The sequence below is a fragment of the Triticum urartu genome, chromosome 3 (assembly GCF_003073215.2).
Source record: "Triticum urartu cultivar G1812 chromosome 3, Tu2.1, whole genome shotgun sequence".
Classification (NCBI taxonomy): domain Eukaryota; kingdom Viridiplantae; phylum Streptophyta; class Magnoliopsida; order Poales; family Poaceae; genus Triticum; species Triticum urartu.
This window is the reverse complement of record NC_053024.1, coordinates 634,336,379-634,347,939: the sequence shown is the minus strand read 5'-3', so window position 1 is coordinate 634,347,939 and position 11,561 is coordinate 634,336,379. Positions and strand designations below refer to the sequence as shown.

At 49.2% G+C, this 11,561-nt stretch overlaps 1 long non-coding RNA gene across 1 annotated transcript; it reads right to left on the bottom strand.

Moving 5' to 3' along the window:
• Nucleotides 1-6: 6 nt before the first annotated feature.
• LOC125548925 lies at nt 7-1,411 on the bottom strand. The gene is made up of 3 exons (XR_007301199.1): nt 1,106-1,411; nt 792-1,039; nt 7-470 (listed from the first exon to the last, which is right to left on the bottom strand). It is a non-coding gene; the product is annotated as an uncharacterized LOC125548925 (long non-coding RNA).
• Between the last annotated feature and the right edge of the window lie 10,150 nt (nt 1,412-11,561).

The following is an 11,561-nucleotide window of genomic DNA, read 5'->3' as shown; positions in this document are numbered from 1 at the left end:
GCTTAAAGATTCACGTACACCTAAAGCATGTACTTGTATGAGCACACAACTTGTAAACACTCCTTAATCTGAATCGCGTTATTCATTTTCTGTCGATGGCTTAATAAACTCCAAAATACAACAATGTTTGCTAACAAGAAAATTTGTTTGCTTTATACTGAATCCCAGATTTGTTGGAATTGCCGAAGGAACTAGTTGTGAATTCCAATTAGGTAACTGCATAGTCCAGCTAGCTACGCTTCATTGTAGTATCTCCAAATCAAGCTAATTTCCTAGCGCACATGACCATCTCCTGAAGTGACTGATGCAACCAACTTTGATATAATAAACTCAATAGCAGTCGAACTCCAATCCTAACCAATTAGAACAATAATTTTCCCGCCTGCGCACCATTGCCTTGTCTCCAAGTCCCTTGCATACATCTTCTTCTGCTCCTAGATTTCTTGGCAGAATTTCAATTATTGGTTTGCCTAATAAATTCAAAAAACATAAAGCTAGCATCACCAATACAAATCATATCTTAAGAATAGCATACAACAAAAATCCTCGTAAGGTGAATATTCTTATAGTGAAGAAATATTGCTCGTATGTATGTGAAAATTTCGATTAACACAAATTTACAGAGAATTAGCATTGTCAGCTAGGTACAGGCTGATTCTTTATGTACATAACCACTAACATTCCATTAAGTCAGAACCATCATTTTTTTACTTCAGGATTAAAATTCGTGAAATTTAGACAAAAGAAAAATCAGAGAGAGGTCCACATGTCCCGTGAAAACAAAAGTTGACCTCAGCTAGATCGAAGTCTGATACTCTGCTGTTGTTCCTTTTTCTCCGCAGCCTTAAGCTCCTCCTCTTCTTCTATGTCATCGACACGCCCTTCATCTCCTCCGCTATGATATCCACCTCCTCCCTGAATTGATCCCACCACCAGGAGCTCTTCTCCAGAATTACCTCCATCACCCGAGCTTCTCATTTTCCTTTCCTTTCTTGGTCTTCTTCCTCTTTCCCCACACTGCTCCCAAAAACCAATAACCCTAACCCCAGAAATTCAGAAGTTTATGGAGGAGGATAGGGGAAGAATAGGAGGAGGCTGGTCTTACTGGCGATAATACCGTCGACACTGGAGAGGGACGCCGGAGAACGCCGTTGTCCTACCGAGCTCGCCCGGATCTTGCACCGCCCATAGCGCCTCAGTTGCTACCGCATGAGAGAGGAAAGGGAGCTACTCCACGCGCGAGAGAGGTAGTCCTCGCCGCCGGGTCGTCCGTGCGGTGCCGTCGCTGCCGCTGCCTCTGCCGCAATGACGAGATGTGAAGCACCGGAGCCGGAGGGAGAGAGGAACGGACCGGGAGAGTGGGCTAGTTTTTTTTCCCTTTGACATCTGGGGGGTGGGCGACCAGCTAACGTTTGTGTTGAAGTAAAATTACATTGGCTACCTAGACACACCCGGCCACCCCCACTCCTCCCACATCTCCCTCGCACCCACCCACCCACCTTCGTCTCCCCACACTGTCATGATTCCTCCCACCAAACCCTACCTGCCTACTCCGGCGCATCCCACTGCCACGATTCTCGTCCCCCCGATCCACCTTGTGCCCTGCCATGCCGCGTCGTCCCACACCACCCGGCTTCTTCCTCCGCCGGCACCGTCCCACCAGCATCCGGTTTCTTCCACCGCCGACGCCCTGCACTAGTCGTCCCCCTCCCCACCTTCTTCCACCTCAAGGCGACGGATCCGGGCCGGCAAAACATACCCCTGCGCGTGCTAAGGGCTGGATCTCGACTGGGCGGTGGATGTACATGGCGCGGCGACGCGGGGTCGTGCTCCTCCTGGAAATCAGCACGGCCGGTGGCGCCGGCCAAACCTCGCCTAACCCCGGATCCACACCGCCCCCGCGGGAATCAGATGGAAGGAGGCCAGGTTGATGCGGCGGTGGCTGCTTTCCACTGCAGATCCCATGGCGGTCCCTCCACACGTTGACGAGCATCATGACGGCAAGATCTCGCCTGGCCCTCCCTTCCCATGACTTCCAGCGGCAGCGTGCCATTGCAGTCCGCCTACGACGCGCTTACAGTTCGCCGCCCTTAGACAGTCCCGCGGAGGAGCTGTGCTTATCCATGTCGTCCCGCTCCCCTCTCTTCTCACTACCTTCAGCTATGCAGCTCACTTCGTCCGTACGGGTGATTTTTTATTCAAACTGCAGCTCACTTCATCCGCAGCGTATCGGAACAGTGATAGGGTATGGGCGCCCCTTCCCTGCAGCCCGGCGACCGCACCCGTGCAGTCCACGAACGAGGTCATCAAGTTGAAGAGCGGCTGGTGTGGCGTCCCTTTCCAACGAGCACATCATGCAGTGCTATTGAGCATGGCGTGCAGTGCAGCTCGACCGCGGCACATGCGGGTGCAGTTAGCCCCACTTCTCGTCGGGGTTTGGCTCACCCGATGTTGCAGTGCGCCTGGGAGGTTTTCTTCTCCTCAGGAGCCTGGAGTTCTGTCGTCTTGCCTCACCCTGCTCACCTTCTACCTCTTCAGAAGTGGGCATTGTGGGCTGGTCTACAGCGCAACCATTTCCATCCCCATCGTGCCCCATGTGTGCTCATCCTCTCTTTGACGGGGATGTCGTGTAGTTCACCGGCAGCCAACAGCCTCCTAGACCACTCCTCTGCTCCCCCGTGCGGTTCGCTTGGCACGGCAGCGCGATTTCTTCACTCTGCATTTGGTTCCGGTCGTGCTCTATGTGCAATTTGGTGCATGCGCACTTGCGGTTAGCCCCGGCACGATAAGTAATTATCCACCACTTCCATCAAGCTCCCCCTCACTCTGAATCCGTCTGCCGGCGGGATCCTTAGGTGGGCACTCCTAATCTTCTCTGTTGTAGGAGCTACACCGGTGTTGAGGCATATCTCTCTCGATGTGGTTTTGGTGATTGATGACAACGTGTTTGCGGACTAATCGTGTGCTTTGAGCATTTCAGAGATTCATCCTTGGCACGAGACGATTTCTTTCCCTTGGAGTGTCACTCAAGACGGCGTAGCTCTTTCGTTTCTTTCTCGGTGGACTAGTTGCATAGAGGGCACCGTACTATCAAGAGGGGGTCCGCTTTGGTATTGCTTGGGTGGAATCATCACGTACACATCCGCTTCTCACCCTCCGAGCCCTTCCGCTTCTATGGAGAGATCTTCTCTCTTCTTGTGGGTTTTGTCTGGGTCCCAGCAGTAGTACCGTGGTACCCAGCGGTAGTACCGCTGAGGGGTCACAAGCGGCAGTACCGCTCCGCAGCGGTAGTACCGCCGGTGCCTCCGCAACAGTACTACCGCTGGCTTGCCAGGTCCCTACCGCGTCGATTCGAGGGGTCTTTTTTTGTGTCGGATTGTGCGGTACCTCGCTGCGGCAGTAGTGCGGCAGTACCGCTCATTTGCGGCAGTACCGCCCTTCCTTCGCGGCAGTATCGTCCGGTTCCCTCGTTCCCTTCTCCTTTCGTTCTGCACGGCAGTACCGCCGAAGGGAGCGGTAGTACCACTTAACCCAGCGGCAGTACCGCTGTCTCCCGCGGTAGTACCGCCCTCCGCGGGGTTGTTTAGTGGGGAAACGGTTGGATTATTGCCCCCACTATAAAAGGGGGTCCCCTTCTTCCCCGTTGACTTACCTCTTCCCCCTCAAGCTCCATTAATGCTCCAAGCTCCATTTTCTCCCGATCTATCTCTCTAGCCAATCAAACTTGTTGATTTCCTCGGGAGTGGTTGAGAAGGCCCCGATCTACACTTCCACCAAGAGATTTTTGATTCCCCCACCTATCCCTAGTGGATCTTGTTACTCTTGGGTGTTTGAGCACCCTAGACGGTTGAGGTCACCACGGAGCCATAGTCCATTGTGGTGAAGCTTCGTGGTATTGTTGGGAGCCTCCGATTAAGTTGTGGAGATTGCCCCAACCTTGTTTGTAAAGGTCCGGTCGCCGCCTTCAAGGGCACCAATAGTGGAATCACGACATCTCACATTGTGTGAGGGCGTGAGGAGAATACAGTGGCCCTAGTGGCTTCTTGGGGAGCATTGTGCCTCCACGACGCTCTAACGGAGACGTACTTCCCCTCAAAAGGAAGGAACTTCGGTAACACATCCTCGTCTTCACCGGATCCACTCTTGGTTATCTCTTACCTTTACTTGTGCAAGCTCTTTAGTGTTACTTCTCTTGCTTGTTTGTTTGTTTGTTGTTGTTGCATCATATAGGTTGCTCACCGAGTTGCACATCTAGACAACCTACTTTGATGCAAAGTTTAATTTGGTAAAGAAAAGTTAAAAATTGTTAGTTGCCTATTCACCCCCCTCTAGTCAACCATATCGATCCTTTCAATTGGTATCAGAGCCTCGTCTCTTTACTAAGGACTTTGTCGTCCGAAGAGTATGGTTGATACCGTAGACGGTGTGGAGGAACACTCTGGTGTGAATCCGATCTCGTCTACGGGCGATGGGGGAACCTCGGTCTCTCGTGAGGAGTTCAATGTGGCCTTGGAGACATTGAAAACCTCCATGACGACCGAGGTTGAAAGCATGTTTACCAAATTCATTGAAGGGCTTAAACTATCCACCGCACCGTTGAAAGTGGGTGTTCCCACTGACAAGGTGACGGATGCTTTCTCCGGCAAGGGGGAAGCTAGTAGTGAAAAGGCTCCTTCTTCTAGTGGTAAGAATGGCACCGGCATCTTTGCTCATGTGGAACCACCACTTGTTTATGGTGGACTGGTTCCTTCCACCCATTTGAATCATGCCGGTCCTCCCCCTAAGATTGTGAAAAATGAGGACTTCAATTCTTGGGTTTATCACTTTAAGTGTCATTTAAATCATGTGAACGCTAATCTTTGGAGAATCATTTAAGAAGGTTTCCATCCGCATGATCCAAGCAACTTCACTCCTCGAGAAGCCGCGGATAATCAATTCAATGAGAAGGCTCTCTTTATCATTCAAGATGTAATTCCACCCGAAGATCTACCTCACCTTCGGCCCTTCGCCTTGGCCAAAGATGCATGGCTTTGTGTTATCTCTCTCTACCGGGGAAGCGCAAGCATTCAATGCTCCAACTATGAAGTAGTGCAAGATGAAGCCGATGAGTTTGCAATGAAAGAAGATGAAGAACCTCGTGATCTTTATCGGAGAGTAACCAAGCTCGCGGTCTCACTCCGAGATCACGGGAGAAAGGACACAGATGACAATTGGATCAAGCGCAAATTCCTCAAGGCAATGATGCCTTACCACAAGGCCATGTCCTCCGTCATTCGTCAAAGGCCAGACTTCCACACTTTGACCTCAATTGAAGTGTTGGATGAGTTTGTGGCTATGAACATCTTGGACAAGACCTCCGACAATGCGGTGCTTCGTTCTCAAAGGGCAAAGAAGCCCAACCTTGCATTGAAGGCCAAGGTTTGCGTTGAAGAAGAAGAAGAGGAAGAAGAGGAAAGCAACCCCGAAGATACAAAGTATGCCTATCATGAACACATGGCACTTGCTTCAAGGCAATTTTGGAGTAAGAAAAACTCAAGGCCAAACTTCAACAAGAACAACTCAAGTGGCACGAAGAGCAAGCAACGTGTAAGGACTTGCTACAATTGTGGCAATGTGAGTCATTTTGTTGCGGAGTGCCCGTATGAGAAGAGGGAAGACAATGGTGGCAAGCTCATTCGAAAGGACAAATCCAAGTCTTTCCCCAACAAGAGCAACTTCATCAAGAAACCCCCTCACAAGGCATTGGTGGTTCAAGAAGAGTACCATGAGGATGATGATGATGATGATGAAGATGGTGAGTCGGTTGCCATGGCCTCTGTTGCCATTGCAAAAACTCCATGACTATCTCTCTTTGACTCACCCAATGAGAACATCACCGCCAAGTGCCTCATGGCTAAAGCCACCAACAAGGTAACTCCCAACATCAAAACCACCATCATTAATAATCCTTCCTTGACGGATTGCATTGATGAATGTGAGGGATCTAATGTGGAGGAAAATGAGTTTGAGTCCTTTATGGGTAAACTCAAGGGTAAATCCAAGAAGCATTTTGTTGCTCTCTTGGAACAACTTGGTGAAGCCAATGACGTGATCGAGTCTCATGAAGATACCATCTCCAAGATGGAGGGGCATAGTCGTGACTATGCCGATGAGATTTCGGATCTTTCCAATGCTCTTGAGGAAGAGTGTGGTCTTCGTTTGGCTCTTGAGGAGTCATACAACGATGATCGTGCTAAGTTAAAGAAAGATTTTGATCATGCTCTCATGGTTTCTCGTGTGCTAAACTCTGAGAAGGCCAAACTTGGGGTTGATCTTGCTAGACTCAAAGAGGGGTTTGATCTACTTGACAAGGCTCACAAGGTCTTGAAGGGTGCTCATGCTACCCTCAAAGAGTCTCATGATCAACTCCAAGTAAAGCTAACCAAGGAGAAAGCCACCTTTCCTCATATGATGTTAGTTGATAATGCAAATGCTACTAACCCGTGTTGTGAGCATATGCATCTTGTTGAGGAGAACTCTAAGCTAAAGGTGCAACTTGAGAAAGGTCTTATGTCTTGCATACAAGGCGAGAAGAGCCTCAACGACCTCTTGACCAACCAAAAGGGAGTTGTGGCAAAGGAAGGGATTGGGTACGTGTCCAAGTCCAAGAACGAGAAGAAGAATGACAAGGCCAAATGACCTCCTCCTCTCAAGCAAACCTTTGTGAGGGAGGGTGAGGGTGCTACTAAGGAGAAGGAGAAAAACTCCATGAAGGGTAGTGGTGCCAAGAAGGGAAACGCTCCCCTTCCCAACAAGGCCAGCGACTTTAACCCTTCTTATGTGTTGTGCCACGCTAGAGATGGGCATGTTTATGCCAAATTTGTTGGTTCTCCTTATGAGTACATTGAATGGTATATTTTGGTTCCTAAGACCCTTGTTACTAACATCAAAGGACCCATTACAAAATGGGTACCTAAAACCAAGCATTGATCTCTTGTAGGTGTTTGCTTCCAGTGGGGGATCATGGTTGCTCGATAGTGGAGCTACTAATCATATGACCGGAAGCAAGGACTTGGTGGTGGACGTGCAAAAGATTCCATCCATGCCCACCAATGTTGAGTGGGGTGATGCCTCGTCTTCTAAGGTATCGGGACTCGGCAAAGTTGTCATTTCTCATGATCTTACGATCGAGAAGGTCATGCTTGTTGAGTCCCTTGCATACAATTTACTTTTCGTTCGTCAACTAGCACTCATGGGCTTTGCCACTTTCTTTGATATTGATTCCGTGGCCCTCTTGTGGAGCAAGACTCTTAAAGTAGCCTTTGTTGGGCATGTCGAGAACGGTCTCTATGTGATTAACTTTTCGAAGCGACCCACTAAGACCGCGACATGCCTAATGGCTAAAGTTGACGTGGGATGGCTTTGGCATCGCCGTTTAGCCCACGTCAATATGAGATATTTGCAAAGTCTTCTCAAGGGGGACCATGTCTGTGGACTAACAAATGTTAGTTTTGCCAAAGATCGTGCTTGCAGTGCTTGCATTGAAGGAAAGCTACATGAGAAGGCTCACCCTCCCACGACTATCATCTACTCGAAGAGGCCTTTGGAGCTCCTTCACTTGGATCTCTTTGGACCTCCATCCTTTGATAGTCTTGGGGGTAGAAAGTATTGCTTGGTGATTGTGGATGACTATTCAAGATACACTTGGGTATATTTCTTCAAGAGGAAGAGCGAGACCCAACAAACTGTCATCGACTTTACAAATGAAGCTCAACGACAACACAATGCAAAGATTTTGACAATAAGAAGTGACAACGGCTCCGAGTTCAAGAACTACACCTTGGATGAGTTTTTAAGTGATGAGGGAATCAAGCATCAATATTCCGCACCCTATACCCCTCAACAAAATGGTGTAGCGGAGAGGAAGAACCGGACGTTGATGGATGCGGCAAGGACCATGATGGCGGAGTTCAAGTCTCCATACAACTTTTGGGCCGAAGCCATCAACACCGCATGCCATGCATCTAATTGGCTCTACCTCCACAAGGGCATGAACAAGACTCCATATGAGACTCACCGGTGACAAGCCCAACCTCAAGTACTTCCGAGTGTTCGGGTGTAAGTGCTTCATTCTCAAGAAAGGTGTCCGTTTGTCTAAATTTGAGGCTAGAGCGTATGAGGGCATATTTGTTGGTCATGCTACAAACTCCCATGCTTACCGTGTTCTCAATAAGTCCACGGGACTTACTGAGGAAACGTGTAACGTGGAGTTTGATGAGAATAACGGCTCCCAAGTGGAGCAAAGTGGTACTTGTGATGTAGGTGATGAAATTCCTCCCCAAGCCATAAGAAGAATGGGTATTGGTCATATCCTACCCATTGAGGAACCCCTTGTGGCCGAAGGATAAGGACAATGTTCTACTCAAGTGGAACCTTCACCAACCCAAGACCCACACGCTTCCGAAGAACAAAGTGAGGGCCCTCAACCTCAAGAACAAGACCAAGGGCAAGATCAATCTCAAGATGGTGTTGTAACATCAAGTGATGCCCAAGGTCAAGCTCCCTCCTCCGAGCAAGTTCAAAATCAAGTCCCACGTGATCAAGAACAAGCTCAAGACGACGCTCAAGATGATCAAGTGACCACTCCTCGTCTCACCCCCGAGGAGGAATTGGAGCGTCGTGCCGCCAAGGTTGCTTCCAAGCTCTCCACCAAGGATCATCTCATGACGAATGTGCTTGGAAGCTTAAGAAAGGGGGTAAGCACTCGTAGACAATTAGCAAACTTGTGAACATCACGCATTTGTCTCTTGTGTCGAACCCCACAAGGTCTATGAGGCACTCGAAGATCCGGATTGGCTCAATGCCATGCATGAAGAACTCAACAACTTCGAGCGCAACAAAGTGTGGAGATTGGTGCCAAGACCGACGGGGAACCACAATGTCATTGGAACCAAGTGGATATTTAAGAACAAGCAAGATGCCCATGGGATTATCATTCGCAACAAGGCTCGTTTGGTAGCACAAGGCTACTCCCAAGTCGAGGGTATCGACTACGTTTGAGATGTCTTCCATGGGAGAGTTGAAGTTCTTTCTCGGGTTCGAAGTGAAGCAAAGGAGAGAAGGAACTTTCATCAACCAAGCCAAATACACTCAAGACATGCTTAAGAGATTCAAGCTAAGTGATGTCAAGCCGGCGTCCACTCCCATGCCCACCAAGTGCCAACTTGACATTGATCCCAATGGTAAAGCGGTGGATCAAAAGGTATATCGCTCCATGATTGGCTCCTTGCTTTACCTTTGTGCATCTAGACCAGATATCATGTTGAGTGTGGGAATTTGTGCACGGTTTCAAGCCGCACCTAAGGAAAGTCACTATGTGGCGGTCAAACGAATCTTTCGATATTTGGCTCATACCCCAAACTTTGGCTTGTGGTACCCAAGAGGAGAAAATTTCAAGCTTGTAGGTTATTCGGACTTGGATTGGGCGGGAGACAAAGTGGATAGGAAGTCCACTTCCGGAGGGTACCAGTTTCTTGGTTGCTCTTTGGTAAGTTGGTCTTCCAAGAAGCAAAGTTGTGTGTCTCTCTCGTCCACGGAAGCGGAGTATGTGGCTGCCGGTAGTTGTTGTGCACAACTTTTATGGATGAGGCAAACTTTAAAGGATTACGGTGTCACTTGTGACAAAGTGCCTCTTTGGTGTGACAATGAAAGTGCCATCAAGATTTCCCTCAACCCGGTGCAACACTTCAAGACAAAGCATATTGAGATTAGGTATCACTTCATCCGGGATCACATTAGGCGAGGGGAGATCGAGCTCAACTATGTCAACACTCATGATAACCTTGCAGATATCTTCACGAAGCCTTTGGATGAAGCAAGATTTCATGAGTTAAGGCATGAGCTAAATATCATTGATTCGAGCAATGTGACTTGACCCCCTGCACACCCCACCTCACTCAACGTGTTGTCTAGTTTAGGTGTAGGCATGGACATAGGGGGAGTGTTGTTCTCCAATGAACTTTCCCTCCCCTCATAATGCATAAACTAATCAAACTCTTTCACATTAGCCATTTCTTTATGGCACTTGTGCTTCAAAGATGAGTGATGGTCATGGGCCCAAGGTTAAAATCTTCGCGGCGCCATACCTCTAAACTCAAACATAGGTGGCCTCGGCCACCGCCCTCTCTTAGAGAGGTGTGTGTTTCTCGTTCTCTTTGTCGTTTTGTGACTGTGTTTTGTTCCCGTTTTCTTTTCATTCTTTTTCGAGAGTTAAGCCCTTTTTGCCTAGTCCTCTTTGCGGCTGAGCGGTACTACCGCTGCGGTTGCGGTACTACCGCTTATGAGGGTTAAGCGGTACTACCGCCCTCACCAGCGGTACTGCCGCTGAGGGGCGGGTGCTGGGGGTTATATCGGGGTGGGGGAGTTATTTTCCCCCCATACCCATTCGCCCCCACTCGCTCGTCTTCCTCGTCGCTCCAGCGACGCCTCGCTGCAGGAGGGCACCGGCTGGCCGCCGTTTTCCGGCCGCTTCTCTCCATTTCCTCCGGTGGAGTCGTTCTCCATCTCGTCCTCCAGCCATGGATGCCGGTATTGCCTCCGTTCTCGGTTTCTCTTTGCCTAGATCTTGCATCTAGTTCTTAGGGGCAATAGGCATTGTTTTCTAGTTTTTTGGCAATGAAGAGGCTTGTGGTGGATGGAGATTTCTTCTAGGCTCTTTGGATTGTTGTTTGGTAGGATAAATTTTTGAATTTGGCATCCCAGTAGTGCCGGATCTGACCATGGCAGTAGAAAACCGTTGTTCCCCATTCTAAGCAGTACTACCGCTCACCTTGAGCGGTACTGCCGCTCACCATGAGCGGTACTGCCGCACGAGCGGTACTACCGTCGGATGCCCAGTTCCAATATTTCCTACCTCACCTTGATCCTCTTTGTCTCATTTGGTGGCTTATGCTCTCTTCTTTCGTGTGTTTCTTCTAGTCGTGTGTTTGGTTCCAGGTGATGATCATCCTGAGCAGCAGGTCCGCCGTGTCAACCCCGGGCGTGCAACGTCAAAGCGCTACCGCACCTCAGAGCCAGCATGTGGTTCCTCTAGTACTCAACCCCCACCAGCAGGCGCATCCTCAAGTGCTCCACCACCACCTCAGCAGTCGAAGAGATCCGCCAACAAGCCAAAGGGAAAGACTGTGACTGAGATGACTGCCAAGGAGTTTTGGGCAAAGCGTCGCCGCAACCCCTATGAGGAAGACCAAGATCCCACTTTGGTCAACCGCCCGTTCTGGAACCGCTTTCAGTTTGCCATCTATTTTGATGTGATCAAGTCCAAGAAGAATCTCTATGTTGATGTATGCTCCATCGACACAGATGCTATGGAGAAGGACCCTGAGTACTTTGGCGAAGCCCTTCAGATGCGTTCTCAGCTGAACATTCTCAGGATCATGTAGTTCAACAAGGATTTTTATGCAGATTTGGTGGCTCAATTCTTTGCTACCGTTCATCTTGGAACTAATGCCGACATAACTCTGACTTGGATGACCAATGGCAAATTTCTTTCCGTCAAGTGGCAGGCCTTCATGGAGTTACTT